Genomic DNA, 17,802 nt, shown 5'->3' with positions numbered 1-17,802 from the left:
TAATCAAATTTTATTGTATTGTAACGGCATCACAACGTAAAATATGCTGTTTCTACTTAACGACTAGATCTACTACCCATTTCGTACGTGGTTTTCTTAATATTTCAATGAAAAATTCGATTTAAAAGCACAAATTATAAATTTCGTTCCTAGATTTACACTTATATCCAACAAAATACAGAAGTAGTTATTCATAAATTACTAAGACCCTCATTTACAATGTGAAAGAACATGATCTAGTTTATTCATTGAAATGTTTTCGCATCATAAAACTCATTCATAAGTGCAGTAAATCATTTTAAAATTGTCTTAATTTTACTTCCTGACTTTTATATTCTATCAGGCCTCGGCGGCCTTCACAATTTCATTGATTTTTTTTTTCCTTCCCTTGTATTGAAGTGTTGTAGAACTACATCAGATAATTTCCTAATTGTAGACTATAGTTTATATCCTTATTTGTATTGAGCAATCACAGTTTTGGTTACTTTATTATCGTAACTACGAGGTATAAGTATCATTTGATTGAGTTTTCTTCAGATATCCTCTACATTTATAGTAATTATTTCCTTATAATATCGAAATATAAATTTATAGACCATACGAAATCAAATACACTACAAAAAACTACACTGTTAAATATTTTTATTTTTAAATTTCACTGAAAAAAAATAAATTTAAGAGTTTAAAAAAATCTATATTTTAGAAATTTTAAATGTATAAAATAATTAATTTTTTGTTTTTTGAGTAGGGTTTTAAGATAAAACAATTTTTAGTTATTAAAATTTTATTGTAGTGCTCAATTCTTCAGCAATTTCCTTAACGCAATTTACGATTTTTAATAGTTATTGTTTTTTTCTATAAAAATATAAATAAAATATTCATGAAATACGTGCTTGTTTATTTCATTTTATTGTCATCAAAGCTTGTGTCATGACATTAAAGTATTGCTCTCAAAGCTTACCGTGTCCTGAGAAGATTGCCCTCAAAGTACCATCATGAGCTAGCTTTGAGGATAATAATAATCACTTTGCTGTTCACAAAAAGGGCAGAGATATGCGATAAAAATTTATATGTTTTACATTTTATTTATATTAAGATAGATAATCAAGGAACATGTTTTTTCAAAATCTCATAGTTTTATGTATGAGTAGCAATTCTGTTTCAATATTGAATTACTGTCGATGGTTAATCATGTGAGGACGTTCATCCCTGATACAGATCTTTCACAGCTCAAATTTTGTTTAAAGCAATTTAACATTATAAATCTCATTGAGAAATCATACATGTAAAAATTTTTTATTCATATTATGCCATTGCAATGATGGCACAAGATTAGATTTTAATTCGAAAATCGATTCTGATCTTCAACTGTTATTTTAGTTACAGTTCTATAAACAGCAATCATTTCCTCCATACATCCGCATAGTTTTCATAATTCACTTCCTCTATTTAAATATATTAAACTTCCGACAACGTACAATACTTAAAGTCATGAGTGGACTTTCCATTGTATCTTTGCTTTTCTGAGATTGCTAATAAAATATATATATATTTTCAAAAATTCTTATGCATGAAATAATAATACTTAACCCTTCTTGCTTCAATTGTTTCCACATAAATTTCAAAAATCCTCGTTATATTCTTTAAATAAATTGCATTTTAAGTTGAGGAACTAATAGAAATCTTCTTCAGTTACAATTTTGTATTCGTCCTTCAAATGATTTTTCTTGTTTTTTTTTATTTATTTTTTTCTGCTATAATCATGTTGTGATCTGAACCATAACCAGTCTACACCGGTAAGTTAGAGGAATTGCAAAGTAAAATTATCTTGTTTAATCTCAGAAAACGATGCATATAAAGTTTTTTTTCTGTAAAAATAGGTATGATCTCAAGGAGGTTTCATACGTTGACAAAGCGATTGAGATTCAATCATTGTTTTATATAGAATCATATATGAGCAACCTGTTGCATAATATTCAGATCTAGACTCATGCTTGTTGTGGCTCTAAACTGTAGCATATAACAGTAGACCCTTCCCTTCTAATAAATAATGATACATGTAAAAATGTGAGGCCCTTAGCTATGGACACATAACGCGAAGCCTTAAGCTTGGTTAGCTTATTTGATAATGTTAAGAATCTTAAAATAATTAAAAATCTTTGCTTACATGTTACTCATTCTTCACGAAATATGCATAAGATTAGAAGAAAGATTCATTATTATACTAAAAGTTATTAAATATAAGGCGAGATTTTAACAAGAAAAAGAAGTGTTTGTGCTCTTATTTTCTTGTCAAGTAACCACATTTGTTGTATACCTCGTAATAAACATCGTACTGCATACAATCGTACTTCCTGCAAAGATGTAACAAACATGATGTTTGGTTAAAGTGCGATGTAATGCAGACAAATCTTAGGAATTAATGAAACCACAAACTGCAATCAACAGGGGTTAATGACCGCATTTAACTCAAGATGTTCCATCAGAAATAGAATTATTCTTTTCGTTAAAACTGGCGTATAAAATGCCCAAAGCTATAGAACATAAATTTTCCTTTCGATTCTGTTTCCAACTCGCCCAGGCTTCCATTTTTCCTTTAAGAAATCAAAGAGTAAAAATATAAATATATATATATATTTACATAGAATAAGATATAAGCTGTAAAAGATTTTCTGCAATAATTATCCAATATTTTTAAGAAAATACTTTTAAAAAAAAATCTGAGGAAACGTCTCTTATGGTTATATAGATACGTAAATGATTTCGCGCTTTGCATTTGTGTAAAAACCGTTATTTTTGGGATAAAAATTGAAACATTCAATAGCTATTTATATCTTGTGAAGAATTTATGAATTTCGGAAACGGATTGTAATACATTTTATATACAGGAAACCATAAACATATTTCATAAATTTAAAATGGCGAAGAATCGTGTCAGACTGTATCCTTTTGACGTGTCCTTGATGTTTACATTTTATAATTCATTGTTTTGAAGATAATTATATCGTGTTTTGACGGATATTTTTAATCGTGAAGTCGACTTTTTAAAATAAAATTCGAGTTTTGTAATGCGACTAGATGTTCTCACGATCGTTGCTCAATACAGTCGACCCCCTATAACACTGTTGATTATTCCGTTTTATATGGATTCCATGTTGTACGAGTCACTTAGATTTTACAAATACGTGTGCCGGGGTTTGAACGGCTCACGTATTTGTAAAATCTAAGTGATTCGTACAACATGGAATCCATATAAAACGGAATAATCAACAGTGTTACTGGGGGGGTCGACTTGTATATGTTACTGCATGAATTAAAGAATTTAAGGTTATTTTTTTAGACATTTTATAATTTGGTTTATAGATTTGTTGACGATTTTTGAGTGTTTTAATATAATTTTAAAAAATTAGATCATCTTTCGCTATTCACACGGATTAAACGCATCGACCTGAATGCGTGAGTGTTATATAAAAACTGTGTACACTAAGAGGGCCTTTTTTTAGGCCCACTGTAGGTTCGGCCAGGCCCACAATGGGAGCAGCCGGATGTGAAAGATGATCCGGGATAGACAACCTGCAGAAAAATTCCCGGGGATGTTCGCCCGGATGAGATCCTGGGTCTCCCAGAACTGTAGACTAATACTTTAACTGCTTCGGACATTCAGCCAGCCAAATTTATAGCTATATAATATGTCACTATGAATTTTTAGTTGACTTGATCTAAGTAACATCCATGGTTAACTGAGTTATGGGCAGTGCTTTGTATTATATAAATATAATAAATTTAGACGTTAGAATTCATATAATAATTCTATTATAATGGTTTTTCTATGAATGTTATTGGAAAATATATCGATTATTGTTACGTTCATCTTAAGCAGTATACAGTTACCAGGAAACAACTGATACGATAGTTACTATGTCACGATTATTGATCTAATTTAAATTCTGTGTGTCATTCTATACGTCAATGCTTTTTTCTACCTAGAAAAATTATCCAGGAATTTATGCAATTGCACGTTTCACATTGTTAACAAATTTTTCAGTTTTTTAATACACAAACATCCGAAATTTTCCAAATACTGTATCTTCTAACATGTAAACTCATTCATTAGTTAACTATACAATGTGTTTTTTGTAGTCATTCTCGTCAGAAGCCATCATATAATAAAGTTAAATTTAACTTATCTTTATCTAATTTCATTGCATGGCTTGCAATTTTACCTCTAGTAAGTGCTTTATCTTGATTATCTTTACATCAGTTTCCTTTTTTTTTGTCTTGCTATTTAGAAGTTCAACTATAGAATCAGATTTAATAATGAGTCTATAAAACTGGTTTGTTACACGTCATAGTCACTTGCAATATAATAAAATATTCAAGATTTTGTGATATTTAAAACTGATTAAATATTTTCTCATGTTCGAGGAGTATTTACTAAGCATTTTTTCTTTCTTTTTTTAAGAATTACAGGAGTAACTTTATATATTTTTACTTAAAAGAATAGGCCATTCAAAAGAAGTACTGAATTATAAGATACAATGAGTTATAACATGTTTGAGAATAAGGATTTTGGTTTGATAACTGTCTTATATTTTAGTTCTTTTGATTTACTGTGTGATGCTTTACTTGCATAAGAATGAATAAAACTTTTAATTCTTTGCCTTCTTGTAACTCCATGAGATTATGAGTGTCAGAATTATTGCTTAATTTCTAAACATGTCAGCTAGCTTTTGCTTTATAAAATACACAACTGATTTAGAGAATTCAGACAGAAGTAAGTCTACACACAATACTCAAAATTGAAAAGCATAATTTTTCTAGGAAAGTTAAAGCAAAAAAACTGAAATTTGCTTTTTTCCTGAAAGATTTCTTTGAAAATCCTTATGAAATCCTTAAAAAATAGAAACAATCCTGTAAAGTTATCACAAATTCAAATGTTATATTACATATATAAAATGATAGAAATGTGCTAAAACGTATTATTTGCTGCATGTCATAACTTTGTAAGCTCAAGATTTTGTAAACAAAACTCAGAGCTTATATAAACCATTGAAATTTTTTAGATAAAATTGATTTTATATTTTAATTTAATTTGTAAAAACAGTTTAAAATATAAAATTATTTTAAAAACAATTCTATTCTGTAATGGAAGGAAACTCAAGGAATATACTTAAGAGACATTTTATTCAGAAATTTATGGTGCAAAACAAATGATGGGAAATTTTTGTAGTAAAGATTTGTTTTGCACTGAAAATCTTTATAATTAAGCATACAGTTTGTTCTAGGAAACATGATCTAGGTATCCATTATTGTAACTAATTGACCGGACAGTTGATTCAACTGATTTCTATCTAGCGTCATATCATATATGTCGAACAGTTTTCAAGTTTCTTTGCATTTTGAAATTTACACTTTTCTTTATCATAGTTTCTTGACTGAATTCTCATTTATTTTGCTCTTTAAGTTTCCTTGGCCTGGTTCTTAGACTTATCTTTCTGAAAGTTCTTTAATTGCAAGGCTGTGAAAGTTGCCATAAAAATCATTTCTTCGAGATTAGATCGGATTATTTATAATATTCTTGAAACTTTTTGATTATTTTAGAATTATAGGTCATGGCATTCATTGTTTACAATGGTTTAGTAAAGTTGTAGATTATCTTAAAGGATCAGAATAATAAGTAACAGTGCCTTTATGCATTGTAACTTTTATTATACTAGATATTAACTTTTTTTATACTGTAAACTTTGCTATAATTGTAAATTAATTTGAATTTTCCTTCGTTTGTTATGTCTTGTTTTTGTGTTTTTCATCTGTTATGGTTTAGTGCTTCGTGACACATGCAAAAAATATGTTATTTATCCTAGAATTAGCCTTAATGATTCGGTTTCTGTAAAGAATTGCTGATTTTTTTCTTTTTCTGCGTTTTATTAGACTTTATTCGGGTTTAAGTTTAGGTTCTTCAACCACGGCGTGACATTGCAGACTTGGAATCACCTTTGCACTCATTCTAGCAAATAATTTCTTCTTTCGTCTGTTAACATTTCATGCTTAGGATGTGGACTTTGTGAGATTTGCCAAGTAAAATAACAATAGAAATTTATTAAATAACAAATAACATCTTTGTGTGCTTAATTCTTCCATTTTCGGAGATTAATATATTGTTGACGGGAACAAGTATTTCATTTTGAATCCGAAATGAATCACTTTTGATTTATTTTGTAATAAATAATTACAGTAATTTAATTTCAGAAATAAAATTTAAAAAATAAAATTAATATTTATTTTTACTTAATTTCGCGACTTTTTAAAATTAATAAGAAAAATTATTTATGTCATTTTTCCTCACCAGAGGTCTGACGATAATACGTAAACATGGCGTCGTTTTTAAATTTTCTGTATGTAGAGTTGGAGCGGTGACGTAGGTATACACGTTATCGGAACAAAACGAAGAAACATCGTGTAAAATACCCCCTAGCGGAGAAAAGATATTTTAGTTGTTAACGTTCGTGACAGACGATGTTTATAGAATTATGCTGTTTTGTTGATAATTTCCAAAAAGAAAAAAAAAATGAAGTTAGCAGCTAATACTTTTTCTACAATAGATAATTTAAATCTTAAATATTCAGATTTATAAAATTATTATATTCAATGTGATTACATAGTTAAATTATAGTTAAATGCAGTTTAATTATGAATAATTTAATATATACTGTATGTATTGATATATGAATAAGCTAGCAGTTTAGTCCTTGAAATGGTTAACTGACTTTTAGGCCACTACAATGTATACAGTGTGACCTAAAATCAGTTAACTATTCTAAAAGTGCTCACCAGTGGTTGAGTATATAAAACCACAAAACACAGATAGTTGCGTGTGGGTTTGTACCTCGCCAATGGTCAGGCCATGTGGAGTTTTTTTCATATTAATAACATCTGAATAGGGATCAGTTTCTTGTAGAAAATCCTCCTGGGAGGCATGATCACTTGTGTCGTATTGCCTTATATGAATAAACCAAATCATTCTAAAAACTAAATTGTCAGTTTATTCAAATATGAATATAAATATTTTCCAAAACCCAATTTATAAAGCCAAATCAATTTGCTTCCCTCTAGGGACAAATTAATTGGTAATTCAAAATTACTATTGCCAGAATACAACCCTGTATTATACGGCAGTTGGTTTGGTAAATAAAAATCAAAACCTTTAAACAATCCAGCAAATCGTTTTTTAATATCTTAAAAATGATTTGCTGGATTGTTTAAAGGTTTTGATTTTTATTTATAGTGTAGTTCCAGTATGAAAGTATTTCATTTATTGTTGGTTTGATTTTATTCAAATACTTTATATCTTAAAAACTTTGAGATACTCAAATGATATTCTTTTTGTTTTAACAAAAAATCATCAATTATAATATTATTATAATTGACGATTTTTTGTTAGTTCCATTTCGAAGCCTTTTTTTATTCTTGGTCCTTTGCCTGTACACCTGTTGCATCTGTCTAGTTACAATATTGATTACATCAGTAATACATTTATACAAGAAATATGTAAAACAGTTGCCTGAGTTTTAAGCTACCCTGAAAATATAACAATGCTAACTTAAATATCCAATTTAATTTTTAAAATTGGCATCTTTGAATATACAGACTTAATTAATTAATGTGCCTTTAAGTGGGTGAAGTTGAAGGAACATTAACATTTTTACCTGGTTAACAAGCCATCTTCAGGCTTGCATAGATGAAAGTGCATTGATTAATTGAACATTAACTGTAGCTCATCCTTGTTATAGTGATCTAAGAATCAAGTTTGTTGGAATAATTGATTGACTTTTATGATTATATTTGGCATAAAAGCTATAAAGGTCACATTGTGCAAGTCTAAAGATAGAACAGACAAGTCATATATATAATAAAGTACACAAATAATTGTAACAATTAGCTGAATATACAGGTTTTAAATAATAAACAGAACAATAGAAAACATGTAAAAACATAAAACACAGTTATAATAGATATAAATTACACAATTAATAAACTTAACTTAGAATTGGATAATATTGATTAGAATATATTTTATAAGTATTTGACTCTTCATCCATGCCAGGATCTTATGATAATAGACTTAAATGATCCAGATATTTGTCTGCAGCCATAGGGGATCCAAGTTAAGGCCAGTTCATAAATTTGTGTTCAGATGTTCTTACCAATATAAAAGAATTATTTTTATGAAATAATATATTGAAGTAAATGATATGTACAAAACAGAGCAATAAATTTATTATATCAGCTTTAAAAATAGAATTATATATGTTATTGAATATTGATGTTTTTGTTGATTAAATTCCTTAGTAAATTTATATTACTTTCTAAAATTTCTTATATTTTTATATAAAAATACAATTAAAGGTAAACAATTTTGTCATTATAAACAAGTTAAATTATAAAACATATAGCATGTACAGTACAGTATATAAGCTTTTCAATACTATTAGTTAATCATGAATTAGATGTTTAAAATCAATTATTTGTTATGAAGAAATTACGAAACTGCTAATTAAATTTTATAGATTTTTAAGAAATTTAAAATATTTGAAAGATTTTGTTCAAACTACTTGAGATTAATTTCTGTAATTGAATTAGAATTATTCTGTAAAATAGCAATTAATTGTTTTTTATACATTTATTTATTTTATTATAATATTTATATTGTTTAATATAAAATATTATGCAATTATCTGATTAATTGTATAATATTTCTGATTTACAGTGCACTTGTATCTGGAATGTTAAATTCATTGCAATAGGCTTTTTTTACATGTAAACTCTACTTGAATCTAGAATTGCATTTGTGCAGCTGTGTAATTGAAGAAGTTGTACAGTGATTAAAATAAACTAATCAAAATTGAGTAAACTCATTAAAATTTTCTTACTAAAAGAATTCATTAAACACAAAGCTGAATCAATATATATTAGTATTGAATGTTTTCAAATATCTATCTATAGATATGTTTAGAGTAGAGCAGATTATGCATAAAACATTTAATAAATTTTTAATTAACCATATTGTAATTATGTTTTGAGTTTGGTCTCAAATTAACTAAAATTGTCAAAATTAACAAATTAAATTATTCAATAGGTTTTTTGATGATGTTATGGTTACTAATATTCTTACCAATATACTTGCATAACACATACATTTTTTGTTTAATACATTTATTTTAGAATCAGATGAATCAAGTAAAATATGTTTATCACATGACTGCATAGCTTTGTGTTTTGATGTATTTGGATTTTTCTTTATTCTTTATCATTGGAGCTTGTTTAGTCTTTTAAGAGTACCATAGCTGAAATGATTCTGTCTAGAGAGTTAAAAGCAACTAGAATGTTTGTACTAATTGCTAATGCAAATTATTCATATTATATGATCATATGTTCCATGAAAAGCTGCATTATTTGTATAGGTTATTTATCTTTTATAATTTTTGTGTTTTGTTTTGCATTGCTTTTTGTAATTTATTCAGTGGAGGAATTTCTTTACTTTGCATTTTATGTTGAGTATTTATAGTATTAATTGAATGTAGAAATGATTTATGTAAGTCTAGGGATAATTTACAAGTAAAAAAAATTCTAAACTTTAAGATAAATTATTAATGATATAAAAAATTGAAAACGATTCAAATAAACAAGAAATTGCTTCCTTTCTTGTTGGGATCACCAGCTATATTCTAATTAGTAAATTCTTGAGAATTCTTTAATCCTGCATCTGCAGATGTATAGGAACACTACTGTAATTCAATGATCCAAAACTTATGGTTGGTTTAATTATGTTTATTTTGGTTGATTACATACATAAATGAAACCAAAATAAACATAATTAAACCGCAAGTTTTGGATCATTGAATTACTGGTAGCATTCCTATATGTCTTCAGACTCAGAAGTACAGAATTCTTAAGAATTTTCTAAGAAATTGCTTCTTAGAAAGATAGCATTCATCATCTCTAAAGATGCATATGGAAACCTACAGGAATTATTTCTCCAAACAGCTTCTTATATTTATCATTAAAAAAGTTTTTTTATACAGTAAAACTTTTCTAAGTACACTTGGAAATTTCAATTATAGATGAAATTATAAACTGCAAAATCTTATGTTCAGATATTTCTGATAAAATTATGAAAGTATAATGCCAATTTAAAAAATATTATTTATTTATATTTAAACTTTTTATATATTTAAATTCAAATCTAGAATATCAGGGTGCATAATGTAATGATAACATTCTAAAATTACATAAACGATCAACACAATAAATATTACTAATCAAATGAAGCTGCTGGATTAATATTGAGCTACAGTAAGACTTTAGTGTAGCCTATGAATCCTGCTGTATAGTTTGATTAACATTCTGAATGTTAATACTGAAATATAATGCTAATATAAAAGCCTGAAGTATAATCAAGATAAATGTATGTTTTACATAGACACTCCCTAATTGAGAAAGTTGACTCCTTTGGATTGAGAAATACTGCGGAATATGAAAGACATGTTTAAATGCTTTTTAAGCATTTAAACATGTCTTTGATTGATTGATTAAATTATCATTAACTAGACAGAAGAGTACCCTAATATTTGTTGATTAATACTGTATATGTAATTTTTTAATGTTTAAATATTATTATTAATTTCTTAATTTAATTATATCTTGCAAAGATTCTTATTAATGTTAATTGAGGTACATAAGAATTTTTTTTATGAATTTTTAATTTAAATCTCAATTAATTTTAATATAAAACTGTTGGTCTACCTCTGATTCAGACATTGAATTTAATAAAAATGAATATTTGATAATTATCTGTAAATATATAAATACATATTTTAGAAACAAATGCATATAGATCTCACACAAATTGTCTTGAGATAAATCAATAGGATTAAAAATGCTGCTATAATACTAGCATTTCAATTATTATTAATATATGCCATATCTGTCTATTTATTATGCATTGAATTTATGAATGTATGGAAATTTGTTTGAAATTTATGCATGTAATATAAATTGACTCAACTTTTTCTTTTGAAATAATTCAATTGTTAGTGGATATTCCAATTATGTAGTAGACTGATAAACTTTTAATTAGATTATTGATTTTAATTTGTTATTGCATAGTTCTACTGTTACAAAATTCAAAAGATCAGTAGTGACTGTAGAAATTTTGTCATCTTAACTGATTTTCTTTGAACATTCATGAAGTTATTAGTAATACAGGTAACCCCCGTATAACACGGTAGTTACGTTCCAAAAAATTGCCGTGTTATGCGAATCCGTGTTATGCGAAACAAAAAACTAGTACGAAAAGGAGGGTTAGGTTCCAAAAATTAAAAGACATGCTACTATATTTTTATAATTAAGATAAATATCTTTATTAAAATTTTCTTAAGTGATACATATTAATATAAATTAAACAATGTTTTCTTTGTCGTCACTAAAAGCACTATTAACCGAGAGNTATTGAAGTCGTAATATCACTAGAAAAGCGTTTAAAGCACATAAAATCATATTAAAATATACACATTTACAAGTATGTACTGTATTTACAGTACAGTACATGCATTCGTAAATTTAGATTACTTTTTTCTGTACTCTATTAAAAACTAAAATTTATTTGTTTGTAAGCTTAAAATAGATTCTTATTAACCATATATTATTAAAAATGCATTAATAAATAAAATACAGAACTGGAAATAGTAATTTATGGTTTTTCCTAGTGACAAGTAGATTCGGAGACAAGTAAATTCGACTTACGTCGTTTTTCGACTTAAGTCGTTTTCCTGGAACCAATTACCGACGTAAGGCGAGGTATACCTGTAAAATAAAATAATAAATTCGTTGTCTTTGATTTTACAAATCTCAATTTAATGGACTTTGGAAATACTGTAATTGATTTCTTCTTGTTTCAAATTATCTGTTAAAGTGCAAATAATTTACAGCATTTGAGAATATCAAACTGTGACTGTTAGTGTATGAGAATATCTGCTAGGTAACATATTAGCAGCTATTGTTTGTACCTTTGCTTGAAGTACAGTATGAAGTTTTCCTCATATATATCATAATATAGATTGTCTGTGGGCCTTATCATATCCCAAAAAAGGTTGTTTGTTTAACTATGGCATCTTTGAATACAACAGACAATTTGTATTATTAGTCTGGTGTACTGAGGGTAAATGGTACTATCTTTTTAGTATTAATTTTCAAAAACTTATTAGTGTTTATTTGAAATTAGTATTAATCGGAAATTTTGAAATTATATAGTTACATCTTTACATATTAAGATCTCAGAAGATTTCAAAGTTTAATTAATTATTTAAAATGTAAAAAGAATAGAACTTTACAGATTTACATCTGTAATATGTGCCGAATCCCGCATTCCTCTGGACGCAGGGAAATGTGGCGTTAGGGAGGTCAGTTTCCACGTTGCGAACTGCGGTGCAAGTTCCCCTGACCGGGGCTCTGGCCCAGAGCAGGTGCAAGGCCCTTAGCTGCCGCGGTCGCTTCGGGATTCGACCTCTCAAGAGTCGGGTTGTTTGGGAGTGCAGCCCTAAGCAGGTGGTAAACTCCACCTAAGACTAAATACGGCCGTGAGACCAATAGCAAACAAGTAATATTTGTAAGTTTATATGCCTGAAAATTTTGTAATATATTAGTACATTTTCTGTACTAAATATTTTGATTTATTCAAATTGTAGCTTTGTCTTTTTATTTAAAAAAAGTTGTTTAAAAGCATAAATAAATAGTTGTAATGATCAAATATTGCAGATGTAACATAAAAATGCACCAAATTTTAAACCAAAATTTTATTTTTTATAATACAGAATGTAGATTTAGGATGGAAACATCACTTTATAATGAATACATAACAGAATCAAAATTAAAAATGAAAATTATCCATAATTTAGCCTCAAATTGATATGGTATTTAGACTTAACTTTGTGAATTTTGAGTTAATATAAAGATTATTGACTAAAATTTTTCATTAAACTAATAGTTCATAATCTATTTAATATAGCCTATTATGTCATACACAACTAGAAATTAAGTAACATAGCTTAATTTCAAATTCTGTATGATAGTTATATTGGGTTATAATTGAGCTATGTTATATATGTGCTGAAGTTTAATAGATATAGTCTATATTTATTAAACTTTAATACATATATAACCTGTTTTATAAGAATGGTTGATCAGACCGAAAGTCGATGTTACTAGATTTCACAAAGGAACAGCTTACTTAGAAAAACATAAGTTATATAATTTATGTACTTCATCATCAGACCATAACTTGTTGATTGTTGATCAGAGAACTTGTTTATAGATTTAAATTTCAGATATTAAATGCAAATTAAAAGGCACATTTATAGCTTTATTGTTTGCATTTGCTTTACTAAGTTGTTTAGCTGTAATAAGTTAATTGTAATATAGTTTTATGATCAATTTTCATAAATGTTATGATGATGTAAATAAATATAAGAAATATAATTTATTAATGATTCTCTATTGATATTCTTTTTCAAAATGAAATAATATAGCTTTTTGTCTACGTAATTTGTCTGTTAGAATCAAGGATATAAACACGGAAGGTAGACAATAGTATCATAAATTTAAGTGATATGATACAGAGCAAAATACTATTGTGAAAGTGACAGTCATTAAAAAAGCATAATGTAACATTAATTAGAAGTATTGTGAAATTTGTTATTGTTTGCAAAGGACCATAACTGTAATCATAGACCATGTGTATGATTAACTATAGTTTAAGTGAACTAAAATAAGTTTAAACTAATACCAAATATTTTGATTAGTGTTATTAAATCTTAAATGTATTTTAAAGTTTTGTAGGATTTTTTAATTATATATATTTTGTAGTATTGTAATGCATCTTGTGCAGGATAATGATGTAACTTTTAAGATATTTGAACAAAGGCACATATTTTTGAAAACAGAATAAGTTAATACATGAAGATTAAATATAAAAAGCTTCTTTGTCAGTGTTAGTGGAAAACAAACTAAAGTTTCCTAGTACTTTCAGACCTTGTAAAGGTTCATACTTTGTAAAGGTTTATAGAATGCGAATTATTATTTAGACCTCCTGGTACTTCGACTAGTCAGAGGTGACATGCTATATATTAATGTCTTACCCAATTGTGAGAACAACACTAAATAGATTTAGTGCGCAATACTTTGCTCATTACTAGTGACATACTTTTATTCTCTTTTCGTTAAAGAGAAAAGTCAACAGCTTTTCTTTTTTCACTGGTAACTTTCTTCAACATAGAAGAGAGGTTGAGGCGCACGTTTTAAACGTGTAAACGTGTACGTGTGACGTTCGGCGCCGCTTTCCCGTAAGCCTAAAAGTTTGACGATGGTGTTTGGAATGTCGAGCGTGATTCCACCGACTATCCAAACACCATTGTCAAACTTTTAGGCTTACGGGAAAGCGGCGCCGAACGTCACACGTACACGTTTACACGTTTAAAACGTGCGCCTCAACCTCTCTAGAGACTGATAAAATTGAAATGATTAGAACTAGAGCAGAATTATCTTCAGTGAATCATAATGTATTATTTATATATTTGAAGCGGAGCATTAGCAAACCTTCTACGAGACATACAGAATTGTGTTTGTTCTCAAAATCTCTTAGATAGATTTTGATTAATTAAACTTTGTCATTTTTCATTAATTGCAATGCAGAATTAAAAACTGCAATAAAAAATGGGGGCCCATGACTGTTTTTGAGATAAAACGTTGTTTCATGAGTGCGACAAAGCAATATCACACGAATTGTGTGACTGTCGTGTGTTGTTTTACGGTCGCTAGCAGGTCTTACATGGGCTTATAGAATTGAGTTTGTTCTCTAAATTTATTGTATCAATTTTGATAAAACTTGTGTTTCCATCTCCATTTAACTCTGATAAAGTGGCTTTTTTTCCTTTTTGTATGTTTTACTTGAACTTTAGGAGTGTTAATGAGCATTTTGACATAAAGGTAATTATTTTAATTGAAGATGAATTTAAAAATTAGTGTAAATATGATTTAAGGATATATTTAAAAAATTCATAAAGCAGTTTGAGAGAAAATTAAAAAATTTAATTAATGAATAAATAATTTTTATTTAAATACTAGCTTACCCTTCGCGCATTGCTGCGATCTCAGAAAAAAGGAAATTCAAGCAAACTCGTTATGATAAAATTCAATTTACATTTTATTATTTTTATTGAAACTTATTATTATTATTATTATTCATTTTCATCGGGAAAACATTTCAAAGTGTCATTTCAATTCTATTTATTAATTGGAGTGTTTGTGGATACACGATATTTTTTGTTTTTCCGTCTGGTGCGTACACGAATAAATCAGAAGGTTTTTCGACGCGTGAGCCGGCCACATACAGTTGTCCATGCGAGAAGCATGGATTCTCCAAATTTAGCCCACACACTCGCTGTGATTGTCAGAAGTGCGATATTCCCCATTTTTATATATATTTTTAAATCCTTTATAATTTTCATTATTTAATTGCTCCTTCCTTTCTTCCTTGGCATGTTGTGAAATTTCTGATAGTTGGATAATAAACCGTTTAATTGTAATTTGCCTCTTTAAATTATTAGATGATATTAAAATTTGGAAAAGGGGATCCCTAGATCGGTAAAATAGGCGAATTTCCTTCTACAATTTTCATTGTTGTTCGGTATACAGTTAAAGTTTTAACAAAGTTCGAGCGAATACGTAATTAGCAAAAAAAAAGTTGAAATAAAGTGATTAAACAAACATTATTACGAATATCATAAATAACAGTTCACAAATGCATATATAGAAATATTTTTTGAAGGGGGAAATGGTCTTCACAATTTGAAATCAATCGAACACACTGTGCTCGAATGCTCGTGTAAACGCGCGCCATCTATCGTAGGATAAATGTACTATGCCAAAAACCTTTGCGGGAGTGTATTAAAAAACTTTCCGAAGTTTTATGGCAATCATACTATGCCACAAACCTTCGCCGGAGTATATTAAACAACTCCCCAAAGTTTCATGGCAATCGGATAAACGGTGTGGTAATGCATGAAGGACAGACACACACACACACACACACACAAATTCATTTTTATATATATAGATAACTATTGGAAATTGAAGTTATCAAATGGATGTTTTCAAAAATACTGTATTACACAAATATTTGCATTATGTTTGAATAAATGAAATCATTGTTTTTTTTTTAATTATCCTTGTTTGAACTGTTGTCATATTAGCTTTTTCTGGAGTATTTATTTCCATATTGCTCTATTAATATCTATCATTAATATATGAACTTTATTTTTTAATAAAGACTTAAGAGAAAGTAACTTAAGAAGTTATATACACTGTCAAATTTAAAATAAAATAATGAATTTTTCCTAGAACTAAAGTGTAACCTCACTATAATATATATGAATTTTTCCAAAGAAGTCTTTTTTCTAAGAATTATTGATTTCTAAAAAAAATGAAAAGCTTAGTAAGGTTATTTAATGTATATGTAGAAGAAATTCATGTGATATTGACTTATTTCTTAGAAATAAATAACATTTTTAAACTGATAAGATCTTAAATATTTCAAACATTCTGATTTGAAGTTAAGAAATAATTAAGTAATTTGTATAATGTCATTGAGGCAGTGACTTGCAGTTGCCATACACATTAATTCTAGATAGATAACTGAAGTTAAACAGCAAGCAAGGTAAAGCTATTGGGAAGTTTAAGGGTTGTTTGTCTCACCCCCCACAGTGTTGGCAAATTCCATTGAGTAGTTGACAAAGTCATACCACTGAAAAAATAAAAAACATATTTTTTTTCAATTAAGAGAAATACAGTAGTATAAAGAAGGGGCATGAGAGATGGGAGAATGGGGAGGAGAGCCAGCATGATTGATTGACACTTTGTATGAGCTATCATCAGTTGGAAAAATAAACATTTATGCTGCCCATGCTGAAATGTTAAATGTCTAATTATGGCCCTGGCCATAAGGAATGTGAATTATTATTTAGACCTCCTGGTACTTCGACTAGTCAGAGGTGACATGCTATGTATTATTGTCTTACCCAATTCAGTTGGCTTCAAATCTGGATTAGAAGAAGAGAGTTAGTGACATAACATATCTGATTATAAAATGAAGTTAAATCAAGTAAAAACTAACAATAATTAAACAAAATGGGCCTCTTAATTTTTTATCATGCCATTTTCTGTACATATTAATGCATAAGTTTATATAAATTATGTAATTGAGAATAAATAAACATTTTTAAATGAAAAATTGCTATTTAAATTAAATGCTTGTATATAGTATTGTTATATATATTTCATTCTGGATCATCATCAGTTTATTATTTGGGATAATGTTGATTCATGTCACCTGATGTGCCAGATTTTTACAGGTTTTATCCAATCTAGTTCTGAGCCCATTCAACCACTTGTTAAATGAGAATGTGGCACAATAATAATAAAGTTGGAACATGGTGGGTTTCCTATCTAATATTGTCAACTTGAAATCGATGGCTCCATATTTCTATTGACGTCATATGTTGCTTAAGTCAGCTAGATAAACCTTTTATAAAATAGTTTAGATTCGAAGTTGTGAATTTTTAAATATAACAAATAATCAGTTTAGTTTGTCTTGAATAGTCTTTAATCCAGACAGTAAACAGAGAAAGTTGTGATGTGTGTCTGTAATTGTTTGTATTCGTATTCTGTAGATGTAAAATGAAAGCATGAGTT

General features: G+C 28.0%; 1 protein-coding gene across 1 annotated transcript in view; it reads left to right on the top strand.

Annotated features, from left to right (window-relative positions):
- The window catches only part of LOC111621620 (low-density lipoprotein receptor-related protein 2-like), a 153,765-nt gene that overhangs the window by 18,379 nt on the left and 117,584 nt on the right, over positions 1–17,802 (top strand).

The sequence above is a fragment of the Centruroides sculpturatus genome, unplaced genomic scaffold (genome assembly GCF_000671375.1).
Source record: "Centruroides sculpturatus isolate CEXI.00-Female unplaced genomic scaffold, Cexi_2.0 scaffold232, whole genome shotgun sequence".
NCBI classification, from domain to species: domain Eukaryota; kingdom Metazoa; phylum Arthropoda; class Arachnida; order Scorpiones; family Buthidae; genus Centruroides; species Centruroides sculpturatus.
The sequence above is the reverse complement of the archived record's forward strand: the minus strand, read 5'-3'. Positions and strand labels throughout refer to the sequence as shown.